This window comes from Chinchilla lanigera, unplaced genomic scaffold (assembly GCF_000276665.1).
Source record: "Chinchilla lanigera isolate Chin_1 unplaced genomic scaffold, ChiLan1.0 scaffold00004, whole genome shotgun sequence".
Classification (NCBI taxonomy): Eukaryota; Metazoa; Chordata; class Mammalia; order Rodentia; family Chinchillidae; genus Chinchilla; species Chinchilla lanigera.
In genome coordinates, this window is record NW_004955405.1 from 15788638 (window position 1) to 15808279 (window position 19642).

The 19642-nt window shown below is 41.5% G+C and overlaps 1 long non-coding RNA gene across 1 annotated transcript in view; it reads left to right on the plus strand.

Moving 5' to 3' along the window:
- The first annotated feature begins 2565 nt into the window (after nt 1-2565).
- Nucleotides 2566-19642, plus strand: part of LOC106149727 — a 43718-nt gene continuing 26641 nt past the window's right edge. The window contains exon 1 of the long non-coding RNA XR_001236054.1: nt 2566-2726. This is a non-coding gene — a long non-coding RNA (uncharacterized LOC106149727). The remainder of the gene's footprint in view (nt 2727-19642) is intronic.

The window sequence follows — 19642 nt, forward strand, 5'->3', positions numbered from 1 at the left end:
AAAGTAATCTGATTCACAGGCTCTAATTTCTTTATTCTCTTCCAGTCCATGTAAAATGCTCTCTTTTCACTTCTTAGAAAGTATTTTTTCCTTTGTTTTTCCAGGTTAACTTTTAGGTTCATTTTATGAAAGCCTATAATGTCTTATATATTTATGTCCTTTAGTTTCTCATCCACTGAAGCTTCTCTGGTTTTTTGTTTTGTTTTGGTTTGGTTTGTTTGTTCCGGTTTTATTGTCTTTTTGAGACAGGGTTTTGCTGTGCAGTTCAGGCTGGCCTTGAATTCACTTTGTAACCCAGGCTGGTCTCAAATGCACAGAAATCCTCCTGCCTCAGCCTCTTGAGTGCTGGGATTATAGGTGTGTGCCACCACACCCAGCTTTAAAACTTCTCTTAAGCGGTCATTTTTTCCTGGGCATATAGACTCTGGCCAGTTCCTTTAATTTCTTTCTTTTCCAAAAAGATTTTCCTAATCGTTAATTCCTCATGGCCACAAAGCCTATAGATAAGGAAGCCAGAGTCAAAACCAGGCAATTTGAGTTCAGGGTCTAGAATTTTAGTCAATGTAATGTCTGACCACTAAAAATGAACATGGGGTGGGAATAACACATGGGGTCTAGGATAGGAAAAACATTCTGCGGCAGCTGTTCCAAATGCCAGTTCAAGACTTCTCATGAGATCAGGTGGGGGCCTATGACCAGGATGCCCTAAAAAAAGGGCAGGGGAGATACAGATTTTGTTTCATTGCTGTCTCAGAGCTGGTATTAATCATGGTGCATCATGAATCTTAGTATCATTTCCAAATCTGCTTCATACTTTTTTCCTGCAGAACTCTGGGTTCTCATGAAATAGAATTCCTAGATGACCTGTTTTTCCAAAGTTCCCAAATGAAGGCCTGAGGATTGATAGGGTCTTCTCTACCAATCTGGCACACATGCCCAACCAAACCTGTGAATACGTTCGTGTCCTCACACACACACACGAGCACCCAGAAACCCAGTCTCGATATGAGAGATGCTGGAATTATCTCTTTAAAAAGTACCAGTTTGTAAATGTCCCTTGATTTCAAGTTTTTTCCCTCCTACGTCTTCCTAGTCTGTGTTCATTTCTTCTAAGGATCATAATGTACCTGTTTTGCTACAATTGCCATGTAGCGAAGCACTCTCAACTTATTGACGTGAAACAGCAAAAGTGTTATTGTGTCTTGTAGATTCTACGGGACAGACTCAGGGCCTCTATGCTGGCGAATTCAGACAGTGATTAAGCCTGTAGCAGCAGATTGGGATGGGGACAGGGAGGACTGAAGCAACTAGAGGCTAGCTGTCTCTGTCTCTGTCTCTCCCCTTTGCTTCAGAGCTCTCCATGTGGGCCCTCCACATGAATTAGTCTGGGAGCTCTTATATCATGCTGGCCTCAGAGTATTTGGATTTGTTACACGGCAGTTCAGTGTTATGAAACACAGTGCTCTAGCCAAAAAGACAGAAGCTGCTTCGCCTTTCATGACCTAGCTTCAGAAGTCATGTAAGTGTTACTTTTATTGCATCCTGCTGGTTATATGCAAGTCACAAGACTGCCTGGACCTGAGCTTCTGATGGGACAAAGTTCTAGGAGCATCATACCATTTTTCTTTTCTGTTATTTTTGTTTGTTTGTTTGATTTTCAACTATTATAGGCACGTCCCTATAATCCCAGCACTTGGGAGGCTGAGACAGGAGGATTATTGGAAGTTCGAGGCCATCCTGGGCTACAAAGTGAGTTCAAGGCCAGCCTGAACTGCATAGTGAAACCCTGTTTCAAAAAAGACAAAGGAAAAAAAAAAAAAAAACTACAACAGTTTATTACCTACCACTGCTGCGGATCCTTTTTAAATCCTATGGAGAATATTCCTACTTTTGTAGGGAATCAATGGAGTTAGGTTCAGAGTGCAGTTTCCTATCATGCTTCTGCGAGCAGTGGTTCTAATCCAATACAGTTTTCTCTTTTTGTTTGTTTTGTTTCTTCTTCTTGCAATACAGTTTTCATAGCCTTTACCTGCTACTTATGCTATTTGTTTCAGGTTTGAGCCATCTAGTGGCCGTCCTTGGAGATGCATTCTTGGAGACGCGTGACCTGTATGTAGTCAGTTACAAAATCCTTTAATGTGCCGAGGGTCAGACCGGTGTATGTACGTTTTGGGGTTAGCCTTGTAGTTTGTACAATTTTATAGGATTATTTGCTTGATATCTATTATTTCCACAATATCTTTAATACTTTTGAGCTTTTAGTATGTTCCTTCCTAGAGCACTGGCTAGAAATCCAGGGCTTTATATTCCTTGGTCTGTTATATAGCACTTCACCCCTGTACCTGCAGGTGAGGCAAACAATAAGATATCAGGGACAATACTGATTCTTCCCTACTCTTGGGAACAGAGTTTCTTTGTGTCATAATAAATAGTTTCCTTGGAGTTTTAGGCTCCAGCTGAGATGTTTCTGCCGTTGCAGGATTGCCTGGTTACTGATCAAACAGACAATGGTACAAAAGCAAAAAAAAAAAAAAAGGCAGAAACTTTTTTCTGCATACTCTGACCCATAAAGACCCTTAGAACAAAAGGAAGATTTCTTTTGGAGCTCTTTCTGTCTGTAGTCACTGTGCAGTTCCAGATTCTAAGCTGCCTCTGAGCCCAAGACAAGACAGGAGAACAGAAGTGTGGATAAGGGGAAACTCACCACCAGCTCGGGGTTACCTCAGGTAGGGCTTCCTCCCCAAGTCTGCCCTGACCGCACACTTTCTAGCGCCCTCAGGTCACTGTTCTGTGCCGTCTGTCCAGAGTTTTGAGCCATATTTGTCAGGGAAGAAAATGAAGTGTGCTTACTCAACCTTGACACTGTACTCTGTTTAACAGTTAATGTCTGCTTTTGGCCTTTCTTTTCTTTCCCATTATTATTTGAGATGGTTCTTTTGTCTGCTCTGTCATCAGTGTGTGAAATCACGTGAATACCTCTTGTGTTGGCTCCCCTATTAACGCTCTACTGCCATGTTGCTACCAACAAGATTTTTATTTTCAATTGCATGAATAAGGAATATTTACCAGTTTTCTCTAGAAAAACAGTAAACAACAATAACAACTCTCTTCCTAATCTGCAAACCAAACCAAAACCTCAAGGGTCTTAGTGTTTCTTAGTCAAGAATATACTGCATAGTAATGAGATTGCCTACATGAAAAGGACAGTTACATTGGATCTTCTGGATTCTGGAGATTCAGTGTTTTGTGTTTCACATTAGTTTGGTTACTTGGATTAAAATATAGCTATTATTTACCTTCTCATCTCTGCTTTCTTTTGAACTTCAGCCTCTGCTGGCCATCATTTGTACATCTCATTGTCTTTTCAATTTACCCTTCTTGGTCCTTCTCCACCCCGCTGTACGTTGCCACTCAGTTGGCACTGGTGTGACTATGGAATCATTGTTCCAAAGGAACCTCAAAATGGCCTTAGCTAAAAGCCTTATCTGATGCAATGCCAATTACTCCCTGAAAAGAATCATTATTACTTACATTTACCATCTCTTTAAATTTCAGCCCATTTTTTAAAGAAGGTGTATACTAAGAAGATTTGTGCCTCACTTTATTTTTAGTATTGATAAATATTTTTTGCCAAACTACCCCCAAAACTCAATAATATAATAATAATTATGTCTAAGAAGTTGATGATTTAGAAGAAACAAGATAACCACACATACAAGGATGAGGACAAGCACAAGTCCATTCTATAAATAAGTGTCGAAGCCTCTGCTGGATGGTATCTTTGAGCTTTCACTTCAAGAGTGTGGCTTTGGTGTATATAGGCAGTGGTAGAGCACTTGCCTGACCTGTGAAGTTTTGACCCCCAACACTGGAAAAAAAAGTATGTTCGGTTGAAGAGATGGAATAAGACAAGTAAGAAAGGGACACTTCAAGCTTAATTGGAACAATGGGATTTAGATGCGGAATGGGAATAAGAAATGCGTAAGTCATGGAAGGTGAAGTGACAGGAAAGGACACACCCAAGTGTATACTACCATGAAAAGGAAAAAGAGGCAGAGTTTCAATAGCCACTTTTTACCTTTCCAGAAGATTAAGAAACAGATTGGAGGGAATATAAAACATATGGCAAAAAAAGAAACCAACAACAACAAAACACCAACGTATATGGCTCTTGGGATTAGGAATTAGAAAGCACTTAATTGTAAAATGATTGTTGCTTAAATTTTTCCACGTGGCCATTGGGTTGATCCAGTTTAAAATCTCAGGTCTTGCTGGGCATTTAGCTCAGCGGCACAGTGCCTGCCTGGCAAGCCCAAGGTCATGAGTTCAATTCCCCATACAAAAAAACAAACAAAGAAAAAACCCAACAAGCATATTAATCAGTAACTTGAATTACCCAAAATAATGGATCTAACACTGAACTAAGACTGTCAGCTAATGATGGAGCAGTCTATTGTTCTAGCTTGACTGGTTACTATGAAATTTCTTTGCTGGTTATACATGGTTATACATGATTGTCTATCAGTAGAAATGCTGAGGATTGATTTGTTTGCACATAAGAAATTTACAGTGCTTAGCTGATAGTCTGAAAGCTTTAGGAGGAGGTATGCCTTTCTCTAAAAATTCGTAAGAAATTGAATATTTGGATTCAGACATGTATTCTCCCATAGAAAAATTCATTTAAATAATAATGCACTTCCAAGATGAGGCTCAATAACCGAATCCATAATGCAATTGAAAAGTGAAATGTCTTCAAATGAAAAGGCAGTTTTAAAAAAATGATGCAATATTGCTTTTTAAACAAAACAGGAAAACAAGGCTTTTCTTCTCTGCTCTACTACTCTTTGGTTGTGTGAATCTGACCAGATCATTTTCCCTTTCCATCCTGCAATTTCTTCATCTGTGAAATGAAAGTGTTAGAGGGGGCTGGGGATTTAGCTCAGCGGTACAGCACCTGCCTGGCAAGTGTAAGGTCGTGAGTTCAATTCCCGGTACTGAGAAAAAAAAAAAAAGTATTGGAGAGGAAAGCATGTTTTTTTAAAAAGCCTTTTCCATTCCTGTACCCACCAAAAGGAACTGAAAGAAGCTAAGTAACGAATGAAAATCTATCTATGTAGGCACTAAGAAAGGCTTTAACTTTGTGCTACAAAATCATCCACATTATCCAGAAAGAACAGCACCCACAAAGATATTCATCTAGAAAGAACATCACTTGAAATAACTTAGAAAGAGAAGCTAGGTTCAGATGCAGGAGTCTCTTGCTTCTGGACACAAGGAAACTGGGAATGAGACAGAGGTACCTCTAACTCTAGTCAGTTGAGAAAAATGAGGCCTGCAAAGGATGGGTAGGCTTCAAGAAAGATATCAAACCCCCTACTTTGAAACCCTTTTCTGGTAGACTTCTGTAAGAGGCGATGGCATGTCTGGACGTTCTATTGAGGGTGGATGAGAGGATGCAGGTGGTTGGAAGAAGGCCCTGAAAGCTGACTTTACATTGGACTAAGAAATGTCAACAATCAATATCAAAGAACTGGAAAGGGGGGGGGCACCAGTGAAATTATGGGGCCGGAAATCTCAGGTACCGTTCAGCTCTGCCGCTGACATAAATAATGGAACAGGAGGAAGAAGCTCTCAGTTAAAGAAACATTTTCTTCTTTGGAAAACACTCCAGAGGGTAAACACTGAAAGGTTTTGGAAATGCCAGTGAAGCTCCAATATTAAGAAAGAGGAGGAGCAATGATGCTCAAGAGTCAAAATAGGTTTATTTAGAACAAACCTGAGAGGGACCCTTGGTATGAGGACTAGGCAGCCCCATCTCTTACAGACTTGAGGCTTTTATGGGGTTAAGGGCTGGGGGGTGAGAAGGGGGGTTGGAACTGGGCTGGGCTAGTTGTCCTTCAGGCAGGCAATGGGCAGCCTGTGTACTGTTGATAAGGGGAGTTGAGCAGAAGCAAGCATGACCGGGCTTCAGGCTGGCAACCTGAGGGGGCTGACGGAATTTGAAACCTTATGGGCATGAGAGCGAAGGGGTGCCTCGGTCTCAAGGTGCTGCTTGGGTTCCTTCCCCCAGGCCTCAGGCAGCAAGCAGACAGCGCTGCAGCCTTTATGTCTCACTCTGTGGATCCAGTATGCTAAGGGGTGCTAGGCTCAGGCACTCAAAAGCCAAGCGTCTCATAGCGGGAAGAAGTGAGACCCGTCACAGGGACTTGCAGTGCGCCATGTCTGACTGCCGAGGGAGCCCACCTCAGCCACCAGCACAATCCTTTTATGAATAAAAAGAGGGCAAATTGCTAGTCTTTTGAGAAAGATAAAGAATCAGGAAGGAGGCCCGGATAGGCTGTTGCCAAATGGTTTCCTATGAAATAATTTTCATATGGCGCACAGCAGAAAATTAGAAGGGCTGAAATCTAAATATCCTAAAAGTTAATGGATAATAAATCTTTATCATGAATTTTTATGCTGACAGAAGTACAGATTTAGATGGAACAAAGTAAAAGTGGTAAGTGACAGCTTCATAGTGACACTGAGCTTCGAGCACTTTCAGGTTCAATTCAAGCTTTTTGTCAGCCTCACTGTGAAGGCCTCCTACAGAAAGGTCAGGAGTGTGCTCATCGGGGTTGGGAGGCTCATGTAAAGTACTCTGCAATGTACAAGTGGAGCAGAGGGAGAGGGGAGAATTTTTTTGGATGTGAGCCAAGGTTTGGAATAAAAAAGAAAGATCAGTTTTTTAAAAATATAGTAGAAGTGGCACCCAGCCCTTCACCTCCAGGAGGATCTTGTGCTAAAGTTAAAAGCAGAACCAAGTGCTGGCGGGTATATAAAGGCTCTGGAGGAAGACTCCTCCAGATACACGCTGCCGAAGCTCTCAGTGTCCTGCTTCTCTTGGTCCCTGGTCCTTCCTACAGAGACCACCACCATCCTTGCCCACAGCCTGCCTGACTTGGAGAGGACAGAGGGAACCAGAAGGCCCTGACCAAGCATGGTGAGGAGCTGTCTGATGTGGAGAGCAACCTACTCTCTGTGGTCTTCAGGAATATTGTCTGGCCACAGGTCCACCTGGAGGGTCATTTCGAGCATGAGCACAGCAAACCAATACTTAACGAGGTTAAGAACACTGGGAGAAAGCAGAGCCTGAGGTGAGATCCATCTGACTACTATCCTGCAGTTGTTGGATACTGAAAAGCCAAGGCAATGAATCCAGAGATTTTAAACTCTGAAAGTAAAGGGAGATTGTGCCCAGTACCTTGATTGCATGTGGTGATAACTGAAAGAAAATATAGGTAGTTCCTCAGTAGCTTCCCCAAAAACATTCGATACGAGCGAGAGAGAGATGAACTGACACATCCTACCTGCCTGGGGCTAGCTCTTAACTTTTCTATGAAATCTTTAATAATTCAGAGCTTGCCTGCATAGCGGCTAAAACCACTTTTGATGGGCCCATCTCAGAACTAAGCAAACAGCCTGAAAAGAAAGACAGCACCCTCATCATGCAGTTGCTGATAGAGACAACCTAACATTACAGCCTTCAGACGGTGCAGGAGGAAACTGTAATGTGGCAGGAGGAACAGAAAGGCAGACACACCCAGATTGTCACCTTCCTTCCCCTGCAAGAAACCTTTTTTACACATCTCTGTTGTTTATTCGATTCGGATTTCCTGTAGCAGAGAAACCCACTCACTGACGTGGAACCCATCATTTAGTCTTTTCAGTGAGCAGGTTTGGGGAAACTCCATTTGTTTGTCTTGGCCTTGCTGGTCTAGCTATTGCTGTCAAAAAGTATTAATAGCTTCATTTTTTATACAAAAATAAGTAACTTCCAAACACATATGTAGAGGGCTAAAGAGTGTCTGGTATTTAAGTAACCTGAACTCACTCAGCAAGGGAATTGGTGTCTGGGGTTAGTGTGAGGATATGAACATGTACTTATCACAGTTAAGGGCCGTTCTTACTTGCTAATTTATACATTCCTTCCCTTCTTCTTCAGAAGGTTTTTTTTATAAGCAGTTTTTCCATGTTTTTCATGGATTCCTTTTTAATAGAGAAAGCATTTAAAAAAAAAAAAAAAAGCATTTGACATTTTAGGGCTGGGGAGATTGAAATGCTTCCTATGTAATACTTCATGACTGTCATGTATATCTATGAAAATGTGGGGTTTCTGTATTCACTTATTTGCTGCTCTTGAAACTGGCAACTTCCTGTCCCAATAAAAATTCACTTACCCCTTTTGCCTCTGTAGCTGCAGTGTTCACCTCACTGTGTGATAGACATGTCATATTGCTGCCAGAGTGCAAGCATGTCTTTCAGCAAATTAAAGTGCATGCCATTTCTTAATACACTGGAAAGGGGAATTAAAGCACACAAGCCTGCTCTAAAACTTTAGTACTTCTCCATGCAGACTTATGCACATGTGACAAAATATCCAGTTCATCTAATATTATAATTCAGAAAGTTGGCCACTTTTTGTGATGCTGATCACTGACTTAATCCCCCCTCAAAAGCCTTGCAAGAGTATAGTGCTCTATGGAATAGCAGAAAAATAAAAATAAAATTACATTTACTATATCATAACAACGGCACCATCAAATTTTTTGTTGTTGCTGCCTTTTTGAAATAGGGTCTCACTAGGCAGTTCAGTCTGGCCTTGGGCTCACTTTGTAGCCCAGACTGGTCTCAAACTCGTGATGATCCTCCTGCCTCCGCCTCCTGAGTGCTGGGATTACAGGTGTGTGCCACCACGCCCAGCTTTGCATTCTCAAATTTTAAGGACAGGAGATCTCTCTACTTTCTGAAATATATTGATAGGTCTTTTTTATCTCATGCAAAATGTAATAGTGATACACATGTTTCTAAATTATGATACCCTTGTCTAGAGATACCTGGAAATATATAAAATTGAACTATAAAGTGGAGTGTTTCACCATAGCTCAGTCCCATGAGTGTCTTTCCCTCAGAAATAAATAATAGGTGTTACAGGTTTTATGGAATAAAGTTGGACATTTTAGAACCAGAAATAAAGTGAGGTGTGGGATAGAATCCTACTAGAAGAAATAAAATCATAGGGAAGGTACTGGGTCAGATAGTTCCCCATGCGGTCAACAGGTGGCACTAGAGTAGCTTGGGTGCCAAAGGGAACAAAGGGAGGAAATAAAAGCCAATCAAACTGAAGCTACTTTTGTTGAAAACACAGGGAGGCCAGCCTTTTGTTTATATTTGAATATGCTTTACCAGTCTTTCTAAATTGTTCATTGCCTGAAGTGAGGGAGGGACACTTCCAGGTACAGCTAAACATTGTATTGAATCTTTCTGTGGCTCAGTCTCCTCCTTAAACAATGGATATAGTAATATCTGCCTCCTAGGGTTGTTATAAGCTATAGTGAGTTAACGCATATAAGTGAAATAGTGTAGTTTATAGGCTAAGTGCTCAATAAACATCGTCGTTATGACTCTGCACAGTGACCGTGAGGCACATGTGGTAGGAATTGAGCATATGTTAGTGGATACATAATTGGATGGGGGATGTTCACAAGCATAATGTTTATAATTCAGGAATTATCTAGTATTCAAATATCTACAAAATAGATTGGTAGAGAAAAAAAAAATTTACACTGGTAATATGACTCTTTATTTTTAAAGGTATGTAACTTCAAGAATTCACTGAAATAGAATCTCCCTGAGTATCCTTTAGAATTTATGTATAAAGATATACTGGTCAGGTAAACTTAAAACAGTAATAAATATGTGAAAGTAGACAAACCTATTTTGATTCATTTATTTGCTAAAAAGTCTCAGTCTCAACCATGTTCAATGTTGCTCACACACAGATAATAAAGACCTTCAGTTTTATGAGCTCAGTCCTATCATGACCTAGAAAGCCATGTAAGAGGAACAGACTGTTACGAGAAAGAGGCTAGAATCAGTCTTCTGTTCTAAGCTTAATACTTAGTGGACCAGAGAAGAACCCTTGAGTTCTTGTTTAGCCATCAAGTTGAACTTGCCCTTCCTAACTTCTGACTCCACAAGTTTGGGACTTAAAGTAGAATTTCTACCTAGCTTCAAGGTTTGAGTTTTGATTTTTCTTAAGAATGTGGTTCTGCTCTAAAGGCTTGCTGGGGCCTTGACTACCTGCCTCTTATTTCCCACCCTCTTATTCTGATATCAGATCCATACCATTGTTCCTCAAACAGTGGATGAAATCTTGCTTCAAACCACACACATATTCTACGATAATTACCACCACTCCTCTGATGGTAGGTACTGGTGTAGTCAGAAGGATAGGAATCGCTACGTCATCTCTTGGATGTAGACTCTGGTCCAGCTTCACCTTGAATCCCGCACAGTACTTTCGAACCCACCCCTGGTACTAATAACCTCTTAGCGGAGGTAAGTGCAGTGGCCGTGCTGTCTTTCCCTTCCCTTATGTACCCACTCCCACCTGACTTCTCTTTTCTACTGGTTCACAAAGCCTCATTCCTGGGTGATAAGGAGGGACGAGTGAATGGAATAGAAGAAAAGCAGACATGACAAGGGAAAACAGTGATAAAAATCCTTTGAGCTCCAGATATGTAAACGCTATACATAGGAAATGAAAAATAAAGCGGGCCTGAAGTTGTAACATGAGGAAGGAATTGTAACTTCATATACAGGCATATAGAAATAAAAGTGGGATTTAGCTTTGACTGAGCCCCGCCTCTTCACTTACAGGTTGTGCGACTTCGTGCAAGCTCCAGCTCAGTCTGTTTTCTCATTTATACACAATGTAGTTGTTAAATATGTCCATTTTGCAGGGTTGTTATGGAGAAGAAATGAGACGATGCATGTAAACGTCACTCTTTCATGGGTGGTGTGTGATCTGCTCACGGTTGATTTTTAGGTTAGAGGTTGTAAGGTAATACATTGTGGGTTGGACTTGGGTTCAAAGATATGTTTTGTTTGGCTTTGTGTCAACGGTCCTCAAGGCCATTCCCAGTTATGACGATTCACTATGAAACTTGGAACAAAGCATATAAGCACATATGGATATGATTTATGATGGCCAGTGGATACACAGTAAAACTAGCCCCAAAAAGGCACTGGGGGCAAAGCACAGGGTAAACCGTGCACAAACCTACAAGGGTCCTCTCCAGTAGAGTCACACAGGAAGCACTCAACTGCCCCAGCAATGAGTTTTTGACCACATGCGTGAAATGTTAGCAACCAGGAAGCTCATTAGATACTCAGTGTCCAGAGTTTTACTGCGCACCAGTCACGTTGGCTGCTTCTGCCAGGGACCTCTCCAAATTCTAGATGTCCAGAAGGAAGGCAGGTGGCCAGTTCAGGCACAGTGAATCACTCATACCAGTTCTGAGAATGATAGGCATTCTCTTGAATCCAGCTATCTGAATGAGAGCCAGGGACCAGCTTTGTAAACAGGTCTTTTTAGGGATAAGGCGGTTAGGCCCTCTATGCTAACTCTTTTTTTGCATAGGTCTGCACAGGGGTTTCCCTTACAAGTTTTAAAGTTTGATTGATTGATTGCTTGATTGATTTCTTACTTACCGTCCTTTAAAAATTAAGAAACTTCCCTCAGAATTTCTAGCTTCTTGTGAAAAATTGGATATTACAGCAACAATAAATCAGTGTTCTCACATAAAATAATTGATGGCTCTATTTAAGTAAGGCTTCATGTTCTCCTTAATTTCTCCCCGTCTCTTCCACGCCCAGTGCTCTTTCCCACACCGAGTGACAATTGCTATTTAACATTACACATGTTTGGCTGGCCATGGGCTGCTTGAGTCAAGAAGAGCCAGCTGACCAGAGGAGAGGAAAAAGAGTCATGCAGAATAACACAGAGTAATAATATTTAATGATAATGCAACCCGATCATAGCTACTGAGATCCTGCTACTGAGGTACCCAGAAATGCCTTTCTGGTGAATTGACAACTGGTGGTCCACTGGTAAGATATACAGCTAAACCGAAGAGCATGGTGCTGGGTGTGGGAGGCCCACCTGGGGACTGTTGCCAGCAGCATAAGAGGCAGAACTGGAGAAGAAGAACGAGGCTGTCGGGAGCTGGTAGAAGCTGTAAGGAGCTGTTGATTCTTTTGGAGAAGCTTGTGATGCTGGTGAATTTGGCTGTTTTCATCCTCTGAGGAGCTCGGGCCCTTGTTGGCACTGAGAATGGATTCGGCTCACTGTAGAGGAGCTCTGGTCCACATTCTGAGTATTGCTTCCTGGCTCCAGAGGAGAAGACGGTACACTTGTCAGTCTCCTAGAGAAGCTTGTCGCATTGGCTTTCCTAATATGAACTTGGCTGTCCTAAATATCAGAGGAGCTCAGGACCTCAATGTTGCTGAGGATGGCTGTGGTACCTTTCACAGGAGCTCTGGTTCTTATTTTGAGCATTGCTTCCTGTCTCCAGTACAGATCCCTCAGCCTTCTAGCAGATCCTTCATCCCACTGGCACAGACTTTCTAGATTCTGTCACTGACCTTTGGGCTTTCCCAGTACAGATCCATGAAATAGGCCTGCATGAGATATTGTCATGGGCTCTAGGCCTCCAACTGGACTCATGGGAGACATTGATATGGGCTCTAGGTCTTCAGTTGGACTCATGCAGGACATTATCTTGAGATCCAGACCCTCAGCTGGTGAAGGTTATTTGGTCCTTAGTGTGTGGATAGATCTCCTGTACTCTCTTGAATATTATTCTTTGGGTGACTATTATAAATAATCTTAAAATATCTGTCCTGTATTATATATTGTTTCCCCTTGCAAAAAAACCAACACAGCTATAAATGTAGAATTTCTCACTGGCTTTCTCTCTTACAGTAGTTACTTGCATCTGAGTATTCTTGAGTTGGTAGGATAGTACTTTTATTGCCCCATACTCCCCTTCATTTAAGCTAATTTGAGCCAGTGTTTCATCCTACCCACCTATAGAGAGCCCTTCCTGGCCCTCATCTCTGTCTGAGAAGTTTATATTTGTAATCTCATGGAAAAGTTATTGGAATTCCAATAAATTAATTCCAATCTACCACTTCCAGGGCAACCCATGGCAAGAATAAAGACACTAAGGCATATGTGTAATTGTAGGGAGCTAAGGGTACTAAGTGCAGCTACAGTGATGGCTAACCAAAACAAAGGCCTTGACCCCGGACCGAACCCAGGTTTTATTACTTTGTGAAGAAGGGAGTGGCTTGAGGATACATGACTGTGACAGTGGTGGGAAGTACGTGAGTGCTGTGAGCTGGGTTAGGTAGGAGACCTGAAGTAACCTCTGCAATATGCAGAGGGAAGGATATGCAGGAGTAATCTGCATAACGCAACTCATAGTAGCTAATGTTTTGGGGTCGGTGCTTCAGCTCTGGTGTGTAATCTTCTATGTCCTGGGAAGTCGTAGCTCTTTCTCCAGGCTCATCTCAGCCCACAGTGTAGAGCATGGCTCTCCCACTGGCCTAGCTCACACACATGTTTTTTTGAGCTACAAGGTGGGGAAACACTGCCCTGTCACCTTGCTTCAAAGACTGCACATCAGCACCTTGGCTGGACCAATTTGCATTGCTTAAAGCCAAGTAAAGGGAGAAGGAAAAGTCCTAACCCGCTCTGTACATATCAGTATGTGGATATAGGGCCACGGGTAGCCAAAATGGAGATAATTGTTCTTCTTTCAAGGAAAGTCATCCATGTGGTCCTCCCCCCCACCTAAAAGATCACTCACTGGAGAAGTAATAATATAAATCATTTCGTACTGGCCAACAGTACTTTATAAATTGGATTCATCATTAATATCGTACCATTAAGACTTGTTAGAGTGAGTTAAACTATGTCTACAGAAACATAGATTTTTTTTCCAAAGGAAACATTTAATGAATATTCAAATAGTTCTAAATACCAATGTATATACTTATTAACAGTTAGTAACAAAATAATGCTAGACAGCAAAACTATATTTCTAGCACCAAAAAAAGCACCAGGCATGGGGTTGAATGCTATAAGTGTTTCCTGACTTCATAAATTTCACCGATAAGGATATCCAGAAGCCGAAGGACAGAGATAATGAAAACCAAGCTGAGGAGAGGAACACGCAGGTGGAATGCACATAGGAAAATGCTGCATGCTACCTAACCACATCTAGATGTGGCTTTCCCAGCTCCATTCACAAGGCAACACAGACACAAGCTGGGGGAAAGAAGTACCGTGCAACAATTGCAATGTCCGTTGAAAGTTTCGTCTACAGAAAGACAAGGTTTGTAACATTACTTGATTGCCTCTGATAATTTTTCTTCTTAAAACCCTAAGGAGGCAATTGAAGGAATGTATATTTTGGACTTGACTTTTACTAACAAGGAAAAAACTGACTAGTGAAGTCACAGAAATTCTAATAACATCAAGAAAAAGAGGCAGTGTCATGATAGAATTGGACTCTGGGAGTACAGTCTAATTTGATATGTATTCTTTGAGTTGTAGGAGGAAGAAATTCAATTCAAATTGCTTCAGGCATAGCTGGATCCAGGTTCTCAAGTGAAGTCACTATGAATCAGTATTTCTCCATTTCTTGGTGTTACTTGCTTTCGTATGCACTGCTTCATTCTTAAAACAAGATTACTTCTTATTGTGGCAAGTCAACTCCCAGTAACTCTGAGCTTATACCCTACAAGGTTAGAACTTCATTAGAAGGAGAGTATATTTTCCCCAATAGTACCAACAGAAGTCTGGGAGTTTAAAGTCTTTTTACAGGATTGTGTCTCATGGGCCCATCCCTAAACCAATAATGTAACTTTGGTAAGGCTGGGCATAGGGATACACTGGAAATACATCGGATCTGAAGTTAAAGAGCAAAACTCAGCATTAATCAAACCATTTAGATTGAAAAAAGAAAGAATAATCACATGAAAGAAAACTGAAGTGCTAATATGAAGTGCTTAAAGATGCTAGAGGTTCATTCACCCATTGATTCAATAAATATATTCTGAGTGTCTTCTACAGGTAGCTTTGTGTTAGATTCCAAGTATATAATACTGAATAATATAGACAAAATCTTTGATTTATTTATTGCTTCATTTTAGTTGGGAGTGGCTGAGTAGAGCTACATTAATAAAATATGTAGTATTTCTGATGATGACATGCACAATGATGAAAATGTCAGGGAAGGAGGATAAAGATTGCTGGGAAGGAGAAATGATATAATTTTATTTATGATTATTGGGACTGGAGAAGGCCGTGCTGAGAAGGGGGTGTTTAAGCTACAGTAGTTGAGGGAACGAGCTATATAGACTCTCAGAAAAGATGAAGAGAGAACAGCAGTGCACATATGGTTTGTATTTTGCAAAGTAAGCCAGAGAAGAGAGGGGGATGGAGTCATTGCTTATACAATGTCTCGTAGGCTATTGACAGTGATTTTCCTCTGAGATGAGAAGACACTGGAGAAACTGAGCAGGGCAGCTAAATGTGGACTGAAGGAAGGAACAAATAGATCAGCTGAGATTAGTGCGGTCAGATGAGAGATGTTAATAGTTTAGAGAAAAGTGCTAGCAGTGTACTGGGTGAGAAGTAGATTCTGGATCTATTCCGAAGACAGTGCCAACATATTTTAATTGGAGGTGAGGATAAGTGAGCCAAAGAATCAAGGATAATGGACGTTTTTGTCAGGAGTGAACGGAAAGGCAGCATCGCCATTATCTTTGATGGAGAGAACTGTCGCAGGCACAGGTTTGTAGGGGAGTAGGAGTTCTTGTTTAGACCTGCTAAACCTGGGGTTCCTATTATACCTCACAATGGAGACCTTGGGAGGTTAATACATTAGTCTGCAGCTTAGGAGTTTGTGGCTGGACAATTATCAGTACGTAGATGGTATTTAAAGTGATGAAATGGAATGAGATCACTGAAGGTGAGAGCTGAAGAGGAATTCCAAGAATTAAGGGCGTCAGTGTTGACATCAGGGTGGTGACGAGGACTGGATTTTGAGAAGCAGCAGCCACTGAGATGGGAGGCTTGCTATGAGAACGAGGGATCGCAGACGCGAAGAGAATCACTGCCAAGTGAAAAGGGGTCAAGTACAATGAGAACCTTTGGATTTAACTATGCAGAGACCTTGCATGAATACTTTCAGTGGTGTGACAGTGAAGAAAGCCCCATGGCAATCTGTTTTAAGACAAAGCAAGATGGGCCAGGGCTGTAGCTCAGTGAGGCAGCACCTCCCTGGCAAGAGCAAGGTCTTGGGTTTGAGTCCCTGTACCAAAAACAAACAAACAAAAAAGTAAGATGATAGGAATTGAGAGACTCAAATATTAACAATGACAACAACACAGCCTATTTCTATGTATTTTGCAATACAAAGGAACAGTGAATGGGGCTAGAAGGGCTTAGCTAGTTGGGGTCAGCAGAACTTGTTCTTATTTTTTTAAAGGGAGAAATTTGCGATGGGGTGATCCAGAGTGGAGGGGAGGAGAGACAGATGTATGAGCGTGAGGGCAGAACTGACGGAGCAGTGTTCTTGAGGAGGCTTACAAAACAACAGATGTCTACTTCAAAAACATATGAAACGTTTTAGAAGGCCTGGATTTTCTAAGAGCCCAGAGTAAAAATAACTACTGTCCTCTGGCCAACGTTATTAAAAAGAAAAACAGAAGAATGAGAGGCTCTAAGGGGTAGAGTGCTGGTGGAGATTCTGACTTGACTCTAGATCTTGCTCACCAGTGGCATGCATTCAGACGTGCCTGCGTGTGCAGTGACAGGGCAGGCATCTTCCATTTTTATGCGTGAGAGGAAAAGGAATCTCCTGGGGAAAGAATTCATTCCAAAAGAAGAGAATATCGGGCTGTTACATAGGAACAGTAACAGGCCAGAGGGAAGGAACAACTAATAAGCTTGATGCTGGGCACTTGGATTTAGTCTGTGGTTTACCTTCCATAAACCCATAGGCTATTAGGGAATATAAGAGATGAAAGCTCTGCTTCAATAAGCTATGATCACAAAACAGCCCTATAGTATTACTCATCTACTGATGACAACGCACAAGGGAGAAAAGCCTTGGTCTCATTTATGAGGTGCAGCATGGCTTCAGCGTATTGAGCTACACCCAGAAGCTGCTGCCTCCCACCCTCCACTGTTACACTCACTGTCTTCCAGGGAGACCAGCCCCAAGGGTGTAGCTGTAGAGGAAGCCAGCCTGTATCTCTTTGCAGCAGTGGGAACCAATAGTAAGAGTGTCCGGGGGGCTGGGGATTTAGCTCAGCGGCACAGCAACTGCCGGCACAGCAACTGCCTGGCAAGCTCAGCGGCACAGCAACTGCGAGGTCGTGAGTTCGATTCCCGGTACCGGAAAAAAAAAAAAAAAAAAAAAAGAGTGTTCGGGGTTCTAATTGTTGTAGTTACAGGATCTCGTAGTGTGGACACACCATTGTGATGGTGGACACCTATCGAATATCAGGTTAAATAACCCTAAGTTACTGCAGGCTGATCAGGCCCACAATCTCCCAAGTGAGTGGATGGCAAAGGCTTAAATAAATGAGACAATGGAAATGATTTCAGGGCTCCAGGAGGGACTAACTCTCTTACAGCTTCGATATTCTCTGAGTTTAGCCAAAGACTTCTCTGGGAAGCCCGTATTTATTTGGTTTTCAAACAAAGGAGGAGGATACTCAGAAAAACATGGGAATCTCACAGAACCTTGGGGGAATTTTCCCAAGTAGTAAATTATGTCAATCAGAAGAGCTAATTTATCTTTAGTTGGTATTTATGGTAGGAGTGTGGAGCTTGCAGCTACAGTCTCCCTGTAGTTAATTGGGATTGTAGCCAAACGTCCTCACTATGGCCTTATCTTTTCCTTTGAGGTGTCACAGCTTTACAGGCCTCAGCGGTGACCAGGGACTCACAGAGGTTTACTTACTATGAGTCCACTGCCCATCTTCAGACAAGGTGCCTAAGCTGCAGACAACTCACAAGTAAACATGGAAAGCCAATCGTTTAACATTAAATCCTTCTCAGAGCCACTTTGTAGTGGTACCCAACAGACACCAGCACCAGAGGCAGTGATCAGGCACTGTCAATCGACTTCATGGGAAGCACAGCTCCTGGCCACAGACATCACCAAAGGAGCCCAGAGTAGCAAAGAATCATGGCAGACAGAGGTGATAACTACTATGACTTCTTTGTGAGCACCTGTATCATATCATCTAAGAACTTCCTGGAAACATTGTTTTGAGACTTTGAGGGTAACTAGAAGTATCACTGTAGAGGGTTGGGGTGAAATCAATAAGTGAAATGCTATTTATTACTACAATATGCTTCCATTTTGCCCTTGTTTGCGTAGGTAGGGAAACACGGGCTATCTAAAATTACAATCACATATAAAGTTAATGAGAAAAAAAGGTACTAAAGAAACATGACTGAGGAGAATGGGCTGCATTGAGATAAATGCTGTGTGGTGGAGAGAGGCAGACACAGCCAAGACACAAGAAGGAAAAAGCAGAGGGCGGGAGAAGCCCAGTACTGATGGAGGTGAAGGGGAGCGAAAACGTCTGCAGGTGTTTTGTCGAAACTATGTTTGCGACAGATGGCCGAAATATGTAACTTTTGGACTACTGTTTTGCTTCTTTTTTCTTAACAAAGAAAGTGACCTTCAACATAGGAAGTAGAAAGAAATGATTACTTGTTTGATCAGTCTTGTATGTCTCTATTTGTTTTCCTGAGAAACCACTTTGAAGATATCAATAAGTAATACAACAACGATGGTTAATTTCCTACAACTTTGTCTGTAACTCTATTTTGTTTGTATTGTTCTTTTGCTCTTTTGTAAATGGATGTCTGTCTGTTAATATGTTTTCCTTCTTTTATTTTTTAAAATTAAAAAATTTTTAAAAATAAATAAATGAATAGATAAATAAATAAACACAATTAAATAGGAACTGATCTAGAGAATATGATTATGAGAGAGCCTCCTCACTGATTTCACTTTTCTCTAATTTCTGAAAATTTAGTTAACTTACTTTGTTTTAGCTGAAGGACATAATATTCTATTGAAAAAAGGAATTAATATTTGACCTAGCCTGAAGATTTAATAAGAGTTGAATCCAATACTTTAATGATTTTTAGTCCACAAACTCAAGTGAGCTGTATCTAAAGATACTGACATGATCTGATGGTGGGACAGCAGCTGGCAGTCTTTAACCCATGACAGAAAATCAAGAGGCTTCTAAAAGATTATTTGTAATGGTTTTTACTGTGTATAAGGCAGCTTTTATGCTTGATATCAGCTAGCATCATCTGCTATGTGCTAGGCATTATGCTAGTCCAGAGATGAGCAAATAATGCCTGCTGGGGCCAAACTCAGCCTGGTTCTTGTTCTGTGCTAAGAATGATTAAGTGAATTGAAAAAAAATCCAAAGAATAGTTTCTGTGGAGGACAACCTGGAGGACCACCATGTGGAGGACCACCTGGATGGCTCTGCTTGAAAGAAGAGCATTTGGCCCTACCTTTGTGTGTTGATATGTACAGAGCTGGCTAGGACATTCTCTTAGCCTGGCAGTTGGCTTTAAGCAATGTAAATGGGTCTAGCCAAGGTGCTGATGTGTAGTCTTTAAGGCAATGTGACAGGTCAGTGATGCTCTGGCTACAGCTCCCAAGCAGTATGTGTGAGCTAGGCAGAGAGATGCCGTGCTGTC